The sequence below is a fragment of the Palaemon carinicauda genome, unplaced genomic scaffold, assembly GCF_036898095.1.
Source record: "Palaemon carinicauda isolate YSFRI2023 unplaced genomic scaffold, ASM3689809v2 scaffold132, whole genome shotgun sequence".
Lineage (NCBI taxonomy): Eukaryota > Metazoa > Arthropoda > Malacostraca > Decapoda > Palaemonidae > Palaemon > Palaemon carinicauda.
In genome coordinates, this window is record NW_027168838.1 from 124,437 (window position 1) to 139,637 (window position 15,201).

Sequence of the window (15,201 nt, forward strand, 5' to 3'; positions counted from 1 at the left end):
AAAGTACTTTACATAATTCTGTCGACTGCCTCCTGCTCCTTCATGTTTAATTTTAAAGATTCATTTGCTGTCCAGTTTCCAACCACTCTTTTCATGATAAAAAAATGCGCTGTATTCATCGCTACAAACTTCAGAATTACTCCAAACCTACTACTGAGGTGTCACAACATATAAATTTCCCAACACCAGAGGCGTCACAATATAACTATTAAATCTGAGGAGTCACAATATAGCGGTAAATTTCCTATGTCTGAAGCGTCGCAATATAGCGGTAAATTTCCTATGAGGCGTTGCAATATATTGATAAGATTGCCTACATCTGAGGCTTCGCAATGTGATAAATTGCCTACATCTAATGCGTCACAATATAGTAATTAACTGCCTACATCTTAGGCGTCACAATAGAGTGATAAACTGCCTACATCTGAGGCGTCACAATATAGTGCTAAACTGCCTACATCTGAGGCGTCACAATAGTGCTAAACTGCCTACATCTGAGGCGTCACAATAGTGCTAAACTGCCTACATCTGAGGTGTCACAATATAGTGCTAAGCTGCTACAGTACATCTGAGGCGTCACAATATAGTGATAAACTGCCTACATCTTAGGCGTCACAATATAGTGACAAACTGCCTACACCTTAGGCGTCACAATATAGTGTAAACTGTCTACATTATAGGCGTCACAATATAGTGATAAACTGCCTACAACTTAGGCGTCACAATCAGTGATAAACTGCCTACAACTTAGGCGTCACAATGAAGTAATAGGTTAAATAAGTCTGATGCAAGTATATAGTTAAAGTAACGACCAAAATAAAAAGAATGAATTTCTGCGTCAAAACGTGAGCTCAACCAGAGCATCTGATATTTCTTCATTAAGTTCTCAACTAGCTTTGCTCAATATGTAAAAATACAGAAATACTTTATCGTTTACATTTTAACCATACTTCTCACGACAAATTTCGTGGAAATTATGTAACAGACAATTCTGTCCAAAAGATAATCGTTAAAATAACGTTTTTGTTAATTCAGAAGGTTTGGCATCTAAACAAGATCTTTAACGACATAGTTTATCCTAATACTGTAGTTACAAAATTTGCCTTCAGTATCCGTCCTCTGTAAACCTTTCCAAATACAATTTAGAGTCTGAAAACCAATTATACTTGTAAATAAATCCAAATCTTGAAGCTTTTTAAAAGTAAATAACTAGCATCCGATGCCCCTTCAAAACAACCATCTGCAGCTATGCCATCATCCAAAAATACTTCAATCTTCACTTCCTTAGATCTCCAATATCTAACAGACTTAAGAACTTTAGTAAAGATGTACCGCCGCTTTCAAAAATATCTAAAGATAATCCATTATAAAAACTTTTTACATTTTTCCCCAATGAGAAAGATATTGGCAACGTTTTAATAGATTTCTATGCGATAAGCAGACTGTAGACTGATTAAATCCTTAAAAAGTTTGTAATAAAAAACCAGCCTTTGCTTACCATTTCCATTCTTGGTCACCGTCAAAGGAATTATTTCTTAGTTTTTCTGATACCAGTGTCACCCATTCTCTTTTAATAAACTCTGCTTCGTCCCTTTCTGACCTATTGTTACCCAATCCAACAACCACAGTAACGTTTTTGAAATGGAATTTTATGATCGACCTTTTAGACGTCAATGACTATCCCAATCTAATTCTGTTCAATGTATTGTGAATAACAACAACCAACAGGCGATTAAAAACAATAAAATAAAATAAACACAATGTTCCAATTTCCTTGTACCAACTGCTAAGTATACAAAGTAAAAACAGCTATATTTTCACTTATCTTTTCAACGTCTTTCTTGGTACGTTCCCGGCTCCAATGTCAACTCTCGGCCTTTATTGAGCTCTAGACCTCTTCCATCAAAGTTGATATGAATCCACACTTTCCCTCGATATTTAACTAGCTTGACACTTTCGACGATGCTGCTCTTTGCGTACTAACTCGTTTCTGCAGCAGTTTTAGATGTTCCTTGTCCTCCAAGTTGATAAACAATCGCATCTAATGCTAACATTTTCGTATCAGTTTCCTCAAAATAACGCGATGCTCATTCAAATGGTTTTCCATCATACTTTAACGAGGTGCGGATACTTGTTGAATATTCTGCTGGAAATCGGATAATAGATTGTCCATCACTTCTTGAAACGGTTTCAGCATTCTGATTGCTAGCGTGAAAACACTATTCACATCTGAAGCTGTATTTGACCCTGCCTGGCGTCCTGGCTAATAAATTCGACTTGCTCGGGCTGGCGTGCGCTAGAAAGTGACCACTTACTAAATACCTCTTCAAACATTGAATACGTTTCACCCAACACTAAATTCTCATTGGCCACTGCCTACATAACAACTGAACTTAAGTAACAAGACACTTAAGATCTGCTTACATGTCGTTAGGACAATTATTTTTCGCTATACTTCGTAACGCGAAAAAATTCTATTTCAAATAAGCCATATATATTAATACATTAAAGTTTGGATTCTCTTAACGACCTTGGGATCAGAGCCCCAGGCGGAACCGCCCAAAGACTATGATATCGGACCGGCGGGGATTTGAACCCTTGTCCAGGATATCTGTATGCCAGTGACCATACTACTCGGCCACGAAGAAAGATAAAAGTCAATGACAATTCTTCTGTACATATACCTGTCAAATTCAGGTTTTCTCTACTTAGAATTGAAATCATCCCATCTTCACCATCGTAGCTAATAGGTAGGTTTGGGACTTGGCATTCGATTAATGATAAATTTTTGCACATTTAAACGTGTTTCTTTCATATTTCAAATAAGCCATATATATTATTACATTAAAGTCTGGATTCTCTTAACGACCTTGGGATCAGAGCCCCAGGCGGAACCGCCCAAAGACTTATGATATCGGACCGGCGGGGATTTGAACCCTCGTCCAGGATATCTGAATGCCAGTGACCATACCACTCGGCCACGAAGAAAGATAAAAGTCAATGACACTTCTTCCGTACATATACCTGTCAAATTCAGGTTTTCTGTACTTAGATTTAAAATCAACCTATATTCACCATCGTAGCTAATTGGTAGGTTTGTTACTTGGCAATCGATTAATGATAAATTTTTTGCACATTTAAACGTGTTTCTTTCATATTTCAAATAAGCCATATATATTAATACATTAAAGTCTGGATTCTCTTAACGACCTTGGGATCAGAGACCCAGGCGGAACCGCCCAAAGACTATGATATCGGACCGGCGGGGATTTGAACCCTCGTCCAGGATATCTGTATGCCAGTGACCCTACCACTCGGCCACAAAGAAAGATAAAAGTCAATGTATATTCTTCTGTACATATACCTGTCAAATTCAGGTTTTCTGTACTTAGAATTGAAATCAACCCATCTTCACCATCGTAGCTAATTGGTAGGTTTGGGACTTGGTATTCGATTAATGATAAATTTTTGCACATTTAAACGTGTTTCTTTCATATTTCAAATAAGCCATATATATTAATACATTAAAGTCTGGATTCTCTTAATGACCTTGGGATCAGAGCCCCAGGCGGAACCGCCCAAAGACTATGATATCGGACCGGTGGGGATTTGAACCCTCGTCCAGGATATCTGTATGCCAGTGACCATACCACTCGGCCACGAAGAAAGATAAAAGTCAATGACAATTCTTCTGTACATATACCTGTCAAATTCAGGTTTTCTGTACTTAGAATTGAAATCAACCCATCTACACCATCGTAGCTAATTGGTAGGTTTGGGACTTGTCATTCGATTAATGATAAATTTTTGCACATTTAAACATGTTTCTTTCATATTTCAAATAAGCCATATATATTAATACACTAAAGTCTGGATTCTCTTAACGACCTTGGGATCAGAGCCCCAGGCAGAACCGCCCAAAGACTATGATATCGGACCGGCGGGGATTTGAACCCTCGTCCAGGATATCTGTATGCCAGTGACCATACCACTCGGCCACGAAGAAAGATAAAAGTCAATGACAATTCTTCTGTACATATACCTGTCAAATTCAGGTTTTTTCTACTTAGCATTAAAATCAACCCATTTTCACATTCGTAGCTAATTGGTAGGTTTGGGACTTGTCATTCGATTAATGATAAATTTTTGCACATTTAAACGTGTTTCTTTCATATTTCAAATAAGCCATATATATTAATACATTAAAGTCTGGATTCTCTTAATGACCTTAGTATCAGAGCCTAAGGCGGAACCGCCCAAAGACTATGATATCGGACCGGCGGGGATTTGAATCCTCGTCCAGGATATCTGTATGCCAGTGACCGTACCACTCGGCCACGAAGAAAGATAAAAGTCAATGACAATTCTTCTGTATATATACCTGTCAATTTCAGGTTTTCTGTACTTAGAATTAAAATCAACACATCTTCACCATCGTAGCTAATTGGTAGGTTTGGGACTTGGCATTCGATTAATGATAAATTTTTGCACATTTAAACGTGTTTCTTTCATATTTCAAATAAGCCATATATATTAATACATTAAAGTCTGGATTCTCTTAACGACCTTGGGATCAGAGCCCCAGGTGGAACCGCCCAAATACTATGATATCGGACCGGTGGGGATTTGAACCCTCGTCCAGGATATCTCTATGCCAGTGACCATACCACTCGGCCACGAAGTAGGATAAAAGTCAATGACAATTCTTCTGTACATATACCTGTCAAATTCAGGTTTTCTGTACTTAGAATTGAAATCAACCCATCTTCACCTTCGTAGCTAATTGGTAGGTTTGGGACTTGGCATTCGATTAATGATAAGTTTTCGCACATTTAAACGTGTTTCTTTCATATTTCAAATAAGCTATATATATTAATACATTAAAGTCTGGATTCTCTTAACGACCTTGGGATCAGAGACCCAGGCGGAACCGCCCAAAGACTGATATCAGACCGGCGGGGATTTGAACCCTCGTCCAGGATATCTGTATGCCAGTGACCATACCACTCGGCCACGAAGTAAGATAAAAGTCTATGACAATTCTTCTGTACATATACTTGTCAAATTCAGGTTTTCTGTACTTAGAATTGAAATCAACCCATCTTCACCATCGTAGCTAATTGGTAGGTTTGGGACTTGGCATTCGATTAATGATATATTTTTGCACATTCAAAATTTATCATTAATCGAATGCCAAGTCCCAAACCTACCAATTAGCTAAGATGGTGAAGATGGGTTGATTTTAATTCTAAGTACAGAAAACCTGAAATTGACAGGTATATGTACAGAAGAATATTCATTGACTTTCATCTTTCTTCGTGGCCGAGTGGTATGGTCACTGGCATACAGATATCCTGGACGAGGGTTCAAATCCCCGCCTGTCCGATATCATAGTCTTTGGGCGGTTCCGCCTGGGTCTCTGATCTCAAGGTCGTTAAGAGAATCCAGACTTTAATGTATTAATATATATGGCTTATTTGAAATATGAAAGAAACACGTCTAAATGTGCAAAAATTATCATATATATATATATATATATATATATATATATATATATATATATATATATATATATATATCCTTGAATTTATTAGGGTATGGGATATTACTGCTTTTTCATTATAACTTCTTGATCATCAAAACTATGTTACCAATGTTTCTCGTATTATTGCAAAAGATCTCTCTGTACAAGGTTGCATCATTATCTACATAGCAGAACACTTTTATATGACGAATCATGTCTTGGCAATTATTAGTCATCACTTTCTTCTCAGTAGTTTTTGACAGGTCTAAGTTAATTACATTCGGGTTTTGGTTTAATTTGTATGATGATTTTCTAAACATAGACTTTTTGCATTATAATTTATTTTGAAAAGAAAAGCTTATATATGTAAGGGTTGATTTATATAGACTAGTATATGGAATCTATTTATGCCAAAAATATCTGATATTTATTTAATTTTAATTTTATTGAAAATATACAACGAAAATTAGAAAAGTCAGTAATAGCATTCTGATCAAATAAATAAATGCTATTAAGGATAGACGATGATTCTTAGTTTCAAAATTATTGATTCTGAAGTTCTTTGAAAAAAAGGGAAAGACAGAATGATAGAGAGAGAGAGAGAGAGAGAGAGAGAGAGAGAGAGAGAGAGAGAGAGAGAGAGAGAGAGAGAGAGAGAGATAATACACATGTGAAATTATATTTATAATTGTTTATTTTTGGTTGCATACATCTTGAGTTTTGAATAAGAGTTTTCCAAAAACTTCAAGAACTCGTTCGATTATTCACAGGTCAAACGCTACTAATTTGCTCATCGTGCTTGTGAATATGGAACGGGAAGTTGAGGCAAATAATGTATTTTATTAAAAAATTAAGCTATTTCAATTGTATTCAGTTATTCAAAAGAAATGTATGTGATATATACTGTATTGCTAAAATATTACCTTTTCAAGATGTTATAATATTGCCTGTAATTCTACATCGAATGTATGATTTTGCAGTATGTTTGAACAATGAAAAACATACCAAGTGTATCTTTTGTTTTTGTATCTTCGGTTGATTTGCTTCTCCATCTAGGCACGTTGTTTTTCTGGTAATAATAATAATAATAATAATAATAATAATAATAATAATAATAATAATAATAATAATAATAATAATAATAACTTAGCCAAAGTCCCTTAATTCCTTAAGGAAAACCTTTATATCCACCAACATACTATAACTGTTACATGACACATTTAAATGCATTTGTACAGTGCTTTCATCTTGATAACATTTTCGTATGAAATTCATTGCAGAAAGAGCACCAAACTATGAGCAAACTTTATTCCAGTATCTGATTGGAATGTAAATATAAAGAATATTTTTATTTACACAGAGTGGCCATCAAACTTTCAGGGTTCCAAACATATAATTATATAAAATGTAAAACCTTTAGCAAACTCTAGCATAGGGAATTATCATCTATTTAGCTTTCGTAATGTGGGTTACATCACTATAATGGCCACTTATGTGGTAATATAAGTATATCGAATCATGTTTTGTTGGTAGTTAAGGTGTTCATGTCGTCAATGAAAACAGAATCCTAGGTTACTAATAAATTATTCATATTAAATCATTTTGGTTTTGTATCTTCTGATAACGAAACATTATAACAAAAATGATACTATTGCAGATATTATAGTTCAGATACAATGATAATGATGGCGTGATGAAGACTAATCTTACCAATGTCAATCAACTTTCCTCCCAACAACCGCATTGTTCAATTAAGCAACGATAAATGTTTCAAAAGACGACAATAAATGGTGTTGGTGTTTTGTTATTAGTAAACTTATATCTGATTTTTATTTCCAGATAAAAAAACCAAGGTGTGACCACGAGTCCACTTTAATGTACTGTATACGGTTATTAACACACAGGAAGAATATCTGTAATAAATTCACATGAAAATACTTGACAAAATTTAAGTGTTATTATTTCAGATCGTATATTTGTTTTGGCATTATAATTTTTACTACAGAATATATAATGGGATAATCACCTATTCTCCAATACTGAATAATGGTAATTTCCTTCATTATCTGGAAATTTGGTAATCCTACTTCCATATACTTTTTATACCTCTCCACAATTCAAACGTAACCTATGTTTTTTTTTTTTTTTTTTTTACTCCCCAATATCCAGGTAATGCGTTTGATCTATCTCTTTAATTATCTATAAAGAGTATCTTGTCCTGAAATCGGAATTTCCCATAGAGCTACCCTCAGTTTCGTAAGAATTTGTCTGAAGTAATAACTTCACTTTAACACCTCGAATCAGAGATTGTAACAAATTAGTTTTCATTATCATATTGATTAAGCCAGAGTGGGAGGGTTATTGATACTTTAAAATATACGATTGACATTTACTGTGGTATATTCATGTGCTTATGCTACATGTAGAGTCAAAGCATACACAAAATGTTTTCCTGAAGAAGGGTCCCATAGTAACAGGGAGTCGAACAGTTTATTGTATGGTATAAGTAGTAGAAATAAGAGAATTATGATGTAAGCGATCAGTTTCGATAAAATTTTCAAACATAATTCTTCGTAGATATAAATAACAGATAGTCATTCCATTACTGCTAGTCAGTTCGTCTATAAATGCAATTCATTAGATACCTTTAGGTATCTAATATTAACGGTATAATAATGGAATGTAGCATATCCTCTAATACTTACGTGTTGTCGAACATGCTGATCAGAAACAAACCAAACATGACTCATTTCCATATCTACAATAAGCCGTATCTGTCATGACCATTTGTATATCGTAAAACAAAATCTTACCCAGCATAAGACATTATGCCTGTACAGATTCGATCCGATGAGAATTTAAGATAAAAATGTATTTAATGTATGATTATGAAAACAATCATTAATATCAAATAAGCTGCATAGTACTTTTTCTTATCGATTGAAACCTAAGATTTTGTAAATGGTCCTATGATGCTAATGATGTTGTTTTATGCATTATATATGATTCCATGCTCATATGTACAAATTAGATATGAATAACAAACTATGAGATGATATTAAGTATGGATCATATGATTTTCCTTTTGTTGGTGAATCCATTCCCCTTAAAAGTTTGGAACTATATCAACGTTTGTCCACTGACTGTAGAATCCCATTCAATAACCCATTACCCTACATTCACCACACTAAAAGGCTATGTCATGATTTGGTTATCTGTATTTGAAAATCCATTAGAGCTATTTCAAAAAAAAAAAAAAAAAAAAAAAAAAAAAAAAAAAAAAAAGCGAATCATCCAAGCTTTTAAAAGAACATAGCCAGAATTATGTAACAAATGTAAACACAATACACAAGCTTTTACAGCTCTTATTTGTAGACTTTACCGTTGATTTGTTGTTTATAAATAAACCATCGACATTTCATAGTTTTTTTCCTATAAATTTGAGATATATTTTTGTGGTGAACACAGATAAAGGACCCCTATGAAACGCTATATATAGACTAAACACACGTGTATCCTCTTTCACTTGGTAATAGTTGATGCTAAGTATGATCAATGTGTTGGTCACGTGTGCCTTGTCTATTTTCAATGACTTTGCTTATTTTGAAGTTTAGTACAATCTGCAACTTTATGTTGGACCGAATAATATATCCATGACTGCGTATTATAAAAACCTTTAATGATTTATGATTTGGCTTCTCTGGATAAGTGCTAACATTTTGTACATAAGGTCACTTTTGTATTTGAGTAATTTTCACAAAATTATTTAGAACATGTGAAAGCAGAGATTACTTTAGATGTGGCAACGTTGTCTAGACCTTGAAGGGGTAATCATGAACTCAGTATGAGAACAAGAAGCTGTGGTCTGGTTTATAAGTCATCTTTAAACAGTTCTTAAGCTAATGGATTTAGGAATGATCATTAAATGATAAGTAAGGGAGTAACAGGGCACATAGTTCAGAAGTTCAGACTTGCAGCGAATGCTTTTATTTTTACATATGAGAGATATATAGTATATTAACAATCTTATTGATCTCAGAATATCCTATATCCTTTATTCATTGCTTTATATGTAGATAGTTTGTTCCTTATTCCCTTTCCTCACAGGGCTATTTTCACCTGTTGGAGCTCCTTGGCTTATAATTCCTGCATAATAATAATAGTAATAATAATAATAATAATAATAATGATGATAATAATAATAATAATAAAGTGGCGCCGTGGCGGAATGAGTTAGGTCGCCGATGGACTGGTTCAGCAACATTGGTGCTGGTCAGTCGTTGGATGGGTGACTGCTTCCCTCGGCACTGACCCCTTGGGAAATATTCTTTACCATAATTTCCTCTGTCTACTCACCTGTAAAGGAATACCTATCCCTGATGGGGGGGAGTCCAGCTATGGGGTGAATAAGAAGACTCATAAATGATGGCGAGAAATGAAGGAATAAACGACAACGATGTAAATGGAACCTCTGGCAACAGAGAAGCTTCTTGCAGCAGCTAGGTATTCAACACAATTGAAGGGGAAGATAGTCAGGTCGTCATCCAGCAACTGCTCACTATAATGACAGAAACCAACAGCCACAGACTGGAGCTACAAAACCAAACCAGAGAAAGAAATGGACGAGAGAAGAAAATAAGGAAATATGGAGATGCTACATCAGAAGCAACCCGACGTAGAGAGGATATAAAAGGTTGGTCAATATCTGAGAGGCTGGCAGACCAAGTTAGGAACATAAAGAAAAAGAACTGGCTCTCCCCAACAGAAAGAGCAGAAATGGAAAGGGAAATGACACACGACAATGAATTCAAAGAAGAACTGAGAGACGATGCCACAAAAGACGACATGGGTAATAAGATATCAAACGACGATACACATAGAAACACCGACCAAGTGACAGAGAGGATGGACTAGGTAGAAAAGTTTAGACAATGAAGGGAGCCAGATAAAGGGGGAATAAATGTCCACTCAATGAAATCCTGCAACACCAAGAAATTATCGGTGAAAACAAGTAAGGTTAACGAGATAATGGGAATAATACATATGCAGGAGCAAGATTTGTAGCAGAATAGATGGGGATACGGACACCAACAGCACCAATAAAATCAACCCAACAGAAACAAAAAAAAGCAACCTCTTTGGAAAAGGCGCTTGGGAAAGCAAATCCTGATTATGAGATCTGACATGAGTAAACTGAAAAAAATGGGAGAAAAAAGGCTTAGAAGTAAGAAAACAAGGGAGGAACTACAAATTACAAGAGAGGGGATGAAACAACACAACAGGAGATGTAAAACAGCCGCTTAAGGCCAAAGCTCATTAACAGTAAGAAAGGATACCAACAACATAAACAATTCCAGAAAAGACTATACAACTAAGAGGAGATGAGAACCACCAAGGAATTCCTGAAGGAAAACCAAGTACGAGACTCTGCGAAAATATATGGAATAATCCGGTATCACACAACAAACATAAAACATGGCTCCAAGAAGTCAAGGAAGAAGAAACAGGGAGGATAAAACAAAGATTCACATAGATCACGAAAACATGGTTAGACACCAACTTAAGAAAATGCCAGACTGGAAAGCCTCAGGTCCCGATGAAGTCCATGGATGCTGACTCAAAAACTTAAAAGCACTACACCCACGAATGGCAGAACAACTCTAGCATTGTATCTTAAATTCAATGCACCCAAATGGATGACAGCGGGAAGAACATCCTTATTATAAAAAAACACGAGTAAGGGAAATATAACCAGTAACTATAGGATTATTACCTGCCTACCATTAATTTGGAAGTTACTAACAAGAATCATCAGTGAATGGCTATACAACTACCTAGAGGAGACAAACAACATTCCCTACTAACAAAAAGGTTGCAGAAGGAGGTGTAGGGGCACAAAAAATCAGCGCCTGATAGACAAAATGGTAATGAAGAACAGTAGAAAAAGGTAAACCAACCTAAGCATGGCATGGCATGGCCTTCTACATGATACCACACACATTGCTAATAAAATGCCTGAAAATATATTGGGAAGAGGAAAACACCATCAGCTTCCCTAAAATTACAATACGCAACTGGAATACAAAGCTTACAAGCTCTGGAATAAGACTATTAGAGGTAAATATCAGGAGAGGGATCTTCCTCCAGGGTGACTCACTGTGCCGACTACTCTTTGTAGTAGCCATGATTCCCATGACAAAAGTACTGCAGAAGATGGATACTGGGTACCAGCTCAAGGAAAGAGGCAATAAAATTAACCATCTTATGTTAAGGGTAGCCTCCAGTTTGTAGAGCTGATTTTTGCCAAATTTTTCCATTTCTTTTTTCATATCCTATAAGTCTTCCTTTGGCCTAGCAGAATGCCGTCATACATGTAGAATTCGTCTCCAGCCTCTATAACGCCCCCCAAGATCGTCAACGCCCCCTACCTGTATTATATATATCATTGCTTGTTGGGCGAAGTGCCATATGCTCATAGTAAAAATAAGAAATATCATTGGTAATTTTGTAATCTTTATAGTCTACCTCTCAAAAATTGGTCGTAGTCATTTTCTATGACTAGTTTCCTCAAAGAAAACTAATCTAGGGGTGTCTATGAAATTATTTCCCATTTTCTTTTTCCTCAGAAAAAAATAGCTTTTCCTCTGTGTGTGTGTGTTTTTTTTTTTTGGGGGGGGGAATGGGTGTATTTCTTTGATTTTCCGGTAAAGTTTTGGATTCAACCAAATTGGGAAATGTATTATATTAATATATTCTCCTAGTAAAGCACATGATAACAAAACACTTCTTCTCAATACATTATTGTCGCTAATGCATACTTACAGAGAAAAAAAATATTTCAGGAATTGAAGGTCTTGACTTTTTCTAAGTTTAGTGTATATCTTTCCATGGGCACGCAAGGTAGCTCTTGTTCGTTTGTATGTCTGTTTTCATCTTACTTGGCTCCGCCCCATTGCGTAATGTGACAATATTTACTTGAATGCGCATTTGCTCCTCCCACTAATGTCGCTCCTCCAATCAAAATACTACTGGGTTCTTTTCAAGGGTTATTATTGGACGATTCATTGGTCTCTCAGTCTTGTTTCAAGGATCTGTTTTTCGTGCAATATAACATTGTAAACGATACTATTTTGTTTTTTTCCCTATTTCATTATGGGAGAAACCCGTGATTGTCGTTTGTTTTCGGTTTTCAAAAGTTCCGGTTTCTATATTTTCATCACACGTCATTTTACTGTCATGGATCCTCCGGTACGGTTGTGTGAAATATGTCGTTATTCCTATTTTGATGTGATCGGCCGATTTCATGGGAATTATAATGGAACTCCTGAAGTAGTGAATCGTTTTCTAAGGGAGCATTCTGTATTACCTTTAAGTGTCCAGTGTGGTAAATGTGATTCGCCTTTACATTTTCGTGAGGATAGACATGTGTGGTATTGTACCAAATCTGAACGTATTCCAGTACTTGATGATTCAGAAGAGGGTCAACCACAACCTTCCACATCTTCATCGTCATCTTCCGTTTAAGGTAAGAAGTGATTTAACAAAATATATATATTCAAATTTACCCCTGGTTGAAGGGGGGGTCGCAGGGGGGGCGAAGCCCCCCCCCCCAGTAGGGGTACAGGGCCCCTAGGTTAGGTTAGGTTAGGTGGGTTTGTTAGGTTCTGTGGTGCCCTGAAAATTACTGTGGCCTTAAGGGGGGTCACAGGGGGGGCGAAGCCCCCCCCCCCCCCCCCCGGTAGGGGTACAGGGCCCCTAGGTTAGGTTAGGTGGGTTTGTTAGGTTCTGTGGTGCCTTGAAAATTACTGTGGCCATAAGGGGGGGTCGCAGGGGGGGCGAAGCCCCCCCGGTATGGGTACAGGGCCCCTAGGTTAGGTTAGGTGGGTTTGTTAGGTTCTGTGGTGCCCTGAAAATTACTGTGGCCTTAAGGGGGGGTCGCAGGGGGGGAGAAGCCCCCCCCCCCCCCCGGTAGGGGTACAGGGCCCTTAGGTTAGGTTAGGTGGGTTTGTTAGGTTCTGTGGTGCCTTGAAAATTACTTTGGCCATAAGGGGGGGTCGCACGGGGGCGAAGCCCCCCCCCGGTAGGGGTACAGGGCCCCTAGGTTAGGTTAGGTGGGTTTGTTAGGTTCTGTGGTGCCCTGAAAATTACTGTGGCTTTAAGGGGGGGTCGCTGGGGGGCCCTACCCCCCTCCCCCCGGTAGGCCTAGTTAGGGGTATGGGGGAGGGGTGCTGGAACATTAATTATTCATTTATTGCAAATATCATTCAATGCCCTAACACCCTCCCCCCCCTTCCCCCACCCAAAACCCCGGTTCCCAAAGGGTGTCCCCCATATTTGGTGGGATGAACTAGGGTATACATAGTAAATATCTAAATCGGTTGGTTTGCAGTCAAAATAAACGTTAAATTCATTGAAACCACACTATTTCTGATGCAACAAATATATTTTTATTGCATTTTTCCAAATTTGGCTGAAACTAAAAATTTACCGATTTTCCTACTTTGATGCCTTGAATAATATAATTTTTAGATGTTCAAGGCTATCAAGTGACATAATAACTACAACCTCTCAGGTTTTGTCCCTAAATCAAGGTTTGAATTTTTGCTCATTATTTATTTCTAACTATTCGTTCATTTATCGGCGGGGCTTTCGCTGAAGTTGTTGCTAGTTTTTTTTATGACATGTGCTTATTTAACGTTCTATTTTGATAAAACTTGATATGCATGTTCCAGGTGGATATACACACATGTCTACAGACCGAATTTCTATTGAAGACAGTAGTTTCTCACCGACCACCAAATAACCTTTAGTAGGCCTGCAAGGGCCACTGAATTTCACGTTTTTTTTTTTTCATAAAATAATTTATTTCCCCCGTAGGATGATAAAACTCACAAAGAATATGCGTTATTATAGTGCTAATAATGCCTGGAAATTTCATTAGCCTGTCTCAATTGGTGTTTATTTGGCAAATATTTTTACGATCAGCATCCCTACAAAGAGGAACCTACCCTAGATGAAAGAGACTCTGGAACTGAAAAGTTCATGAGAGGTGACAGCCACAGGTTACTACTGTTCGGGAATGTATGAAACACGTGTTGGTCACTCCGGTGGTCACCAATGTGTGGTGGCACCAGTTAGGTGATAACTGAGAGGCGAGGTGAATACAACTAAACTTTATCACATAGATATCGAGATTAAATATCAGAACGTCATAAACATTCAAACAAAATTAAGCATGAACTATCAAGTTTATTCAAGTTGTTTTATTAATAGTGCAGGGACGAGCCCGTGTTGGTATAACTAGCAAAACCGTTACAATGTATGAAACATGTTTAAATGGCAGAGGCAAGGGACAGTGACATTACCCTAGCAATCAGGACAATGCCCTAGAGACTAACCATATATTATATGATCAGCACCCTGTGGGATTTTGTACTTTGGTAGGAAGTTCTATTAACCATAATAATTACCTGGAACATAGATGAAGTATCGTTAGTAATTATTTCTCAGCTGATCCCATCTGATGTCGATTTTGGCTTGATGGATAATAATACGTTGGTATTATAAAAATGCGTTTAATGTATAAAAGACTACATTACGAACTTTACTCTGTGACAGCTGACTCCCAAGTGCAGATGGAGCGTCTTACACAATCTCATAAACCAAAACATTGCTAA